Here is an 8,782-nt window from a genome sequence, read left to right on the forward strand (position 1 = left end):
ACCAAATGAAAAAAAAAAAAAAAAAGAAAGAAAGCCTGAACAATTGATGCATTTTAATGATGGTGAAAATGTTGAAAGTACCGTGGCTGCTAGAAGAGCAAATCGATCTACCTTGGAAGAAATGTTGCTGCAATGTTCCTTAGTAGCAAGGATGGCCCATTCTGTCTTCCCCGAGCCTCTAGTGACCATGAATCTTCTTTGGTATCTATGCATTGGTCACTTTAGATATTTCATATTTAGATATTTCATTTCATATTACAGTCATACATAGTTGTCCTATTGTGTTTGGCTTGTTTCATTTAGCATAATGTTCTTAAAATTCAATACCTTGTGATAGCACATCTCAGATGCTTCTATCTCTTTATAGCTGGAATATAATATATATTCCAATTTTATTTAAACATTCACCTGTTGATGGCCAGCTGGGTTGTTTCCACACATAATTTCTTAAACTACCCCTTTCTCAGAGTTCTCATTTTTCATTCTATCTTTAAGGCAGATTTAATATTGAAAGATAATTAGCACGTGGTTTGGAAGTTATCTTTTCATTGAGTTTATATTTCATAATTATATATTTTCAATAAAAATCTGGGTCATTACCTTCTCTGGGAAATAAAAGGGATGGCTTTGTCTACTTAAAACCAAATGGTTTTGAAAAGTAAACATTTTAATTCATAAACTTAGAAGCTATATTTTTTCACTACCACCACATTAAAAACTGGCATTTTTATTCAGTGAGTTCACCTGTAGACTGTCCCAGTGGAGTGGAAAATATCTTCTTTACTAAAAAATGAAGGTATGATGAATTAAAATTTTCATTGTATATTAATCAGGGGCTTTGAAAAATACTAAGGGTACAGGTTATCACTATTAAAAGGTAAAAGGTAATTACAAACGTTCGTGAAAATTCCCCATTATCTTTTAATTCCATTTTTCCTCCAACCCTTGAGGCCCCTTCAGATATGTTTGTAACTACAAGTTGTAGAAAATTATATAGCTGAATATTAAGAACTATTTTAAAAGCTTGTAACATTTAGAATAATCGAGCCTAAGAAAAAGAAGGTATCTAAATAATTGGATAAAAAAATAATGGAAAGGTAGAAAAAAGGGGTGATTGTCCTATTTGTTAGCCCTGCTTAAAAACTGACGCAGGAGAATTAGCCTGAATGATGTCACGTCTTGGATCAGAAAGAGCAAAGTGCTGGGCACACGGCGAACAGCCTGGAACATTCCCTGTTTGGCACATCTCCGTCCGCAGGCACTCTGGTCAACACACCAGTGTGAACAACACTACTGGAGAGGGGAGCCCACAGGGATGGGTACTCACAACCATGGAGCGGATGCCGACTCCTATGACAGATTGGAACTGTTCCTTCGGGCTCCTGATACTTCTGAACCTTGATGAGTGTTGCACAACGTCGTCTTTCTCCTTAGCAAGAACCACTGACCTGTGCTTAGCCACTCGCTCTGCCACTGGGGCAGAGGCCAGGGCAGGAGGCTGGGCAAGTGTTTTGAGAGAGAAAGCCACGTGAGAAAGGAGGCATCTGTCTGATAGGAGTTTGATGGATAAAGAGAGAGTAAGTGAATAAAAGTGAAAATTCTAGGGACTCTAGGCTGAGGGAACCCCATATGACTCCAAGGTACCATGGCGGCATGATGTACCCTGAAGACTGGCAAAGAGACGACGTTGTCGAATCGGGCATAGGACACATATGCGACAGCTTTCTTGTTTGCTGCTAAAAAATGTGGCTTGTATCTCAGTGCGACTTTGAAAGTTAGACGATTTTACAAGGAAGTACCATGTTCTATCATATGGCTAGAGCCATACTCTAGTAGCAACATAGAGGATCATTAATAAGGATCTGGTACTGAGGTTGTTTCAATATTCCAGGGAAAATAATTACTAAAAATGGAAAGAAGGCTGTACCTCAGAAAGAAAGAGGCACTGTCAAGTACTAGTGAGAGTAGCGTTGACTGAGCTTGCAACTAGCTTTGATAAAGTTAAAAGACAAAGGGAAGGGCTCACCCCCAGAGAGACATTCTTGTTGACAAGCCACTTGGACACAGGCTGATCGTAGTCAGAACCTCAGAACTGAAGAAATCATGTAGAGACCCTGGCCAGCACTGAGATGCCTCTACTGCCACTGGATCCACAAGACTTTGGACCCACTGGCCTCTGATCTTCCTGCCTTCAGCGTCTTTGCATGTGGTCCATAAGTCAGAAGAGGACTTTATAGATTGGTATTGGACATATGGGCTAATATTGGACTTGATCTGCACTGGGCTGGAATGTTTTCTCAATGTTCATTTGCTCTTGTATAAACCTCTTTCTTATGCAAAAAAAAAAGACAAAGGGAAGAATCTGGAATTCTTGCTTTGAGAAAGTGGATAAATTATTCCTAGGCAATACAGAAGGTGACATAGATTTGAAGAGTCAGGGAAGCTAAGAAATACCGTTTTCTAATTTAGAACATTGACAAGCCTGGATGGTGTGAGGAACCCTGGTGGCATAGTGGTTACGCATTGGGTTGCCATCTGCATGGTGGGTAGTTCGAAACCACTAGTAGCTCCTCAGGTGAAAGACTAGATTTTCTATTCCCATAAACAGTTACAGTCTCAGAAACACACAGGGACTCAATATGAATCAGCATTGAATCGATCGCAATGCATTGTGGCTGGAAGAGAAATCTAAGGAGCCCTTGTTGTGAAAGGTTAGTAACTCAATGGGTCAAACTCCCCAGCCATTCCACAATAGAAGACATAGAAGTCTGCTTCCATGAAGATTATAACCTTAAAAACCCCAGGGGGCAGTTCTACTCCTGTGCTCTCTTTGAGTCAGAATCAACTTCACAGCGATGAGTATTGGTTATGGTTTATGCAGTAGCCAAGGAGCAATTTGCATTTACTAGAATACAGACTCTGCAGACAGGGACCGCTACAGAAATTTCTAGAACTGCCTTTAATATCCGCCAAGACCACCGGAACGAATGTGAGGATGCCGCAGGGCTCGGCGATGTTTTGTTCTGTTAGATATAGGGTCATTATGAGTCAGGACCAACTTGAGAGGCCCTAATCTGACCAGACTTGACCCAGACATTAGTGATTCTAGTTCACTTCCAAATGAGTGAGTCACTAACAAGCTTATTACGGTTCCTAATGGTTCTATTACTTTGTTACCAGACATAAGCAGAGGTTTTCACTTATGCATAGGCATCAACTCAATGACAGTAAGTAGTAGAACAGAATAATAAATTTTTAAATAAACCAAACCAAGTAGAATACATTATAAAAGCCTTAACATTGAAGTGAGCTTATAATATTTTTCATCAGAAATGTGACTTTTAAATTGCTTTGAAAATGGGGTTGGTTAATTTTATGTGCCACCTGAGTGAGCTACTAAATGTGGTGAGCAGTTGTTTGCAAAACTCTAGTATAGATGTTGCAATGACATATTTAATAAGGTTGACATTTAAACCCAATGGCTTTACATAAAGCAGATTACCCTTCATAACGTGCACCTTATTCAATCAGTGAAAGGTCTTAAGAGCAAAACTAGAGAATTCCCTAGAAAAGATTCCACCTCCAGGCTATAAAGAATTCTGCCAGAAATTTCCTTTCTCCCCCACCCCCTTGAATACCAATTTGGAACACAAGAATGCTGAAATTTCTAGCATGTTGCCTTACTTAAGGAATTTGGAATTGCCAGGTCTGACAATCATGTGAGTCAATTTCTTTAAATAGATGTGTATCTATCTATCTATATCAAAAACTCTAAAAGTATTGTTGCATTAGAACAAGAAATAATGAGAAAGAAACACATAGCTCAAGTGATTATCTAGAAAAGACTTGAAGAAAAAAAATCCTAGTAAGTAGCTCGGCTACGTGGAGAAGTTGGAAGAAATCCTCCTTCCCTGCAGTTGCCAGAGAAGCTTGAATTACCTGTGTACCCCTTTAAGTATTTTCATGTACAAATCAAACACAGATGGCCCATTACTTTTATGACCTCACTGTCAATTACTCTCGATGGAGCATGCATTAATTATTGAAATATTTTCAGAGTATACAAGTTTTTAGGGGTTACATTGCCACAGATAATTTCACCTTTCTGATTAGAAGCTGGTATAAACAATCTTATTTATGTGACTTAATCTCTTGATTGTAGCAAAACTACGAATACAGTAGTGGGATTCTTTTTCCATTTAACTGAGCCAAACTGTGGAAATCCTGGACTCTATCCTGGGAAGTCAAAGTTATATTAGCATGGCATACACTATGTAAACTCTGCCAAAACCTATTAGAATTGCAGTAAATTTTGATTACTGGAATTGTTTGTTATTTATACAGAGAATATAAAAATAATACTGGGAATAGCATCCTTCTATTCTAGGTATAAATTATATCCATAAAATATCTTGTTCTGTAAACAGAAGGGGAAAACAACTAAATTTGGTTGAAGCTTAAAATTGTTGCATCTACTTTGGTTTAAACCAGTAAACACTTCAGATAATACGGAAGACCACAGAAGTGTTTAGGTTCGTAACTATGCCACTAGATTTTGCCTGGCAAGGTAAAAATAACCCTGAGACAATTGAGTGTCAAAGAACAACAGAAACCTCAACATCAAGTAGCACTTCCGGTGAGGGCATGTGGAGAACAGTGTGAGAAAAGACATACCTGTCCTGTAGGTATGGAAATCTAGACAGTTGGAGTACCCAACCAAAACCAAACTCACTGCCAGCGAGTCGATTCTCTGTCAGAGCGATCCTACAGAACAGAGTAGAACTGACCCTTTGGGTTTTCTAAAACTGGAAATCTCTCCAGAGCAATTGGTGGGTTTGAACCACAAACCTGCGGTTAGCAGTCTGACACTTAATGGACAGCACCAACAAAATTAAACTCTCCACTACTCCAGCAAAACAAATTGCCTTCTTGCACATCCTTTGTTTAGAGCAGATGTTTGAAGATTTGCCTCTAAGATCACTCAGTGAGAGGCACTAAGGCCAGCATTGGAACCCAGGTAATCTAGATGCAGCATCCCTAGTCTCAGGCCACCCTGTCTCGCCTGCCTTCAGTATTTCTGCCTCACCTTTCTCTGCCTTAATGACCTATTCGTCTGGATTCTTGGGAAGGTCTTCTTAGATATGGTCGGGCTTTCCTTCGTAGACCTCTTCACATAAGTATGCTAACCTTAAAAAAAATTATCTGTATCTCTTGTCTGAAACTCACTATAGGAAAACAATTTCAGCTGAGTAAGAGGACCATTGAGACAGACCTTGAAGTAATGGCACCACAGCCCTTTGGGTGGGTGGCCCAAGGAAGAGCAGCCAATGGCAAGAGTCAATCGTTGACTTCTTTTTTGGGACAAAGCAAAACATGCTAAAAATCCCAGTGCTCTCAATGTGCAATCACAGGTTTGCATGACATAAAAGAGAGTCATTCTCACATATCACAGGCACCACTGAAGGCTGGAAAACTATGGTTGCCAATCAGACTCATGCACAAGTATGGGCAGTTACTATATCTATCAATCAATCGATCTATTTATCTAGACAAATAGATATAGACATATCGATCTATAGATATCAGTAAAATAATCTTGCAGTCATCAGTGCTTACAAACCCTCTGCAGACATTAATAAAAATACAGTGGAGGGGGAAAATCCATATAAAATAAGGAATTATTAATTAAATCCTGATCAATTGAGTTTTTAACAAAACATGCCTAATTAAAAACAAATAAATTTCCCAACTGGCAATAATAAAATTTCCCCCATGTTTATGTACTCTTTCTTCTTTTAAAAAATCCTTTTCTTACTGGTGAAAGAGGGACAGAGAGATTAAAGAATTTGCTTGAGGCTACATTTAACTTGACAAAAAAAGAAGAAAGCATGGCCTAAACCTAGGGTAACTGATGTAAAAGGTAAAGCTCTATGCCATTTTTCAGACGGCTTCTTGTTGGATACCTTCAACCTTCAAAGTCCTTGCCATTGAGTCCATTCTGACTCATAGCGGAACTATAGGCCCGGCTGGAACTGGCCCTGTGGGTTTCCAAGACTGCCATTTTTTTCAGAAGTAGAAAGTCTCCTATGTCTCCCAATGAGCAGCTCGTGGTTTTGAACTACTGACCTTGCACTAAGTAGCACAACCCATCATGCCACTATACCACTGTTAACCTAGCACAACAACGGGGAAGCTTTTCTCTGCCTTAGGTCATTTGGATATTTATAACATCATTCTTGGGCTAGACAAAATTATCCATTCAAAAATTAGCCAAAAATTTAATTAACTCACCACTAATGTGGTGGGTGAGACGGCTTCTCTTTGGTGATGTGTGGGATGTTAGCTGATGTGAGACAGATGTTGTCTACCCCTGCCTGAGAGCTAACGTACTTCTGATACCTTAGAGAAGGTATTTATCATGTCCATTGAAAGATGGGAAACCTGAAACTCATTGATACCAAACAGGGAGAAAAAAAAAACTAGTCATGAATACAAAATGTATTAAAGATGTTTGGGTGGGGAGGAAGGTGGAGTGGAAGGAGCTAACAGAGAAGACACAGGAAACAATGGAAGTGGACAAAAGGTAAAGAAGTCATACGGAAGTAGGAGCGATTGGTTTTAGCCAGGAAAGGGAAAAGATGCAAACCGTTCTGTGTCAACCAGGTTTATGACTAAAACGATGACACTGCTCAGACAGCGTACCTGAGTGAGTGCCTTCTTTGGCTGCCCTGGAGCCCAATCTGATTCACAGGGATCCGGTGTACAACAGCACAAAGCATTGTCTGGCCCTGTGCCATCTTTGCCGTTGTTGTGTTTCCGCCCATTGGTGTAGCCACTGTGTCAATTTAAGGGTCTTCAAGGATCATCCTCTTTTGCGCTGACTTTCCACGTTAGCAAGCATCGTGTCCTTGCCAGGGACCGGTCTCTCCCGAAAGCACATCCAAAGTAGGTGACACAAAGTCTCCCCATCCAGGCTTTTAAGGAGCATTCTGGCTATTCTTCCAAAACAGATTGTTTTTTTTTCTTCTAGTAGCGCAGAGTATTTTCAATATTCTTCACCGACACCATAATTCAAATGCTTCAGTTCTCTTCAGTCGTCCTTATGCACTGTCCGCCCTTCTCATATAGGTGAGGTGAGAGAACACACAGCACGGCTTAGGTCAGGTGCACCGTTGTCCTCCACATGACATCCTGCTCTTCCAAATATTAAAGAGCCCTTATAGCTAGTGTGCTTGAAAAAAACACATAGTCTTTTACTTACTACGACAGAAACTTTGACTATGGAGTGGGAAAATATGGCTTTTACCAATTTCTAAGATACCAAGGGCTCAAGTAGAAAGCAAATGTTTTGAGAATGATGAGGGCAACAAATGTACAGATGTGCTTGACACAATGGATGGATGGATGGATGGATTGTGATAAGAGTTGTATGAGCCCCCAATAAAATGATTTTTTTAAAGTATGGTCCTCAAAGTGTGGTCTACGGATCAGCGATATCAGCATCCACTATGAGCATTTTAGGAATAGATAAGCTCAGATCCTCCTGAAGACTCACTAAATTAGATTATGTAAGATTCTCAAGTGATGTACAGTTTACAGTAGAAACACTAGCAGTAGCATGAAAAAGTTCTATATAGTACAAAGAACCAACTCCATTGATGAGTTTTGATTGTGACACTAGGGAAGAATATTGACTATACCAGAGACTACCAGGAAAAACAAGTAAAATCCACCTGAGAAGCAATATAACCAGAAGGTTCCTAGAAGCCACGATGGTGAGCTCTCCTTCAGCTTATTTTGAAAATGTCATGGAGGGAAGATGGACCACTAGGAAAGAGCATCATGCTTGTTTAAGCAGAGGCTCAGTGAAATTGAGGCAAATCCTCACTAAGAACTGACAGACTGGCCACATCGATGGACTCAAACATATGGAAAATCGCAAAGATGGCACAAGACCAGGAAATGTTTCATTCTGTGATTCGTGTGATTGCCATGAATTGGAGCTGATTTAACAGCACCTAACAAAAACACATGCGCACACACGCGCAAACACACCCACGATCCCTCTCCTACTATCCAGTCCTCCTGTCACAAGAAGAAAGTCATGTTCCTAGTAAAGTCACGAGGGTGCTTGGTGAGCACCGTGTATGTCTCCAAATTCCTTCCTGATGGAATGGTCTAGATTTCTCTGATAAGAAATCTGCAAAATATTCCATTGAAAATGTCTCCTAAATGTGGTTGAAGCTTAACATCTAATTCACGAGCTATCAAGCATTTCTAGCATCTCCAAAATTCACCACTAAACCACTTCTCTGAGAATGATCACACATGAGAAGGTCTTAGAGAAAATGAGAGTAAATGCGGACCAAAACTCAAAATCATAAAAAGACCAGACTTACACGGAGACTGGGGAAAGGAAGCCCCGGGACTATGGCCTTCCGTTACCTTTGAGGTCTGGAAATGAACTCATCTCCATGGCTCAATTGTCAGTCAGATGACAGACAGCTCTATACGGGACACAACAACACTAGTGAGACCCACACCGTGGAAGAGTCCCCCATCTGAAATCACAGGGCAGCCCTGGCATCAAGGACCAAGTGTAGAGGGTTGAGAAAGGAGGAAGGGAATTGGTTGTACAGCAAGGAAATGGAATGAAGAATGGCACAGTTCTGACACTGTAGCCAGTTATATGAAAGGAAATGTGTCTGAATTGTTACATGGAGCACTGATCTGTGCATTTTTGCCAAATTCACAAATAAAAACTTAAAATATATATGTATTT

The sequence above is a fragment of the Tenrec ecaudatus genome, chromosome 9, assembly GCF_050624435.1.
Source record: "Tenrec ecaudatus isolate mTenEca1 chromosome 9, mTenEca1.hap1, whole genome shotgun sequence".
NCBI classification, from domain to species: domain Eukaryota; kingdom Metazoa; phylum Chordata; class Mammalia; order Afrosoricida; family Tenrecidae; genus Tenrec; species Tenrec ecaudatus.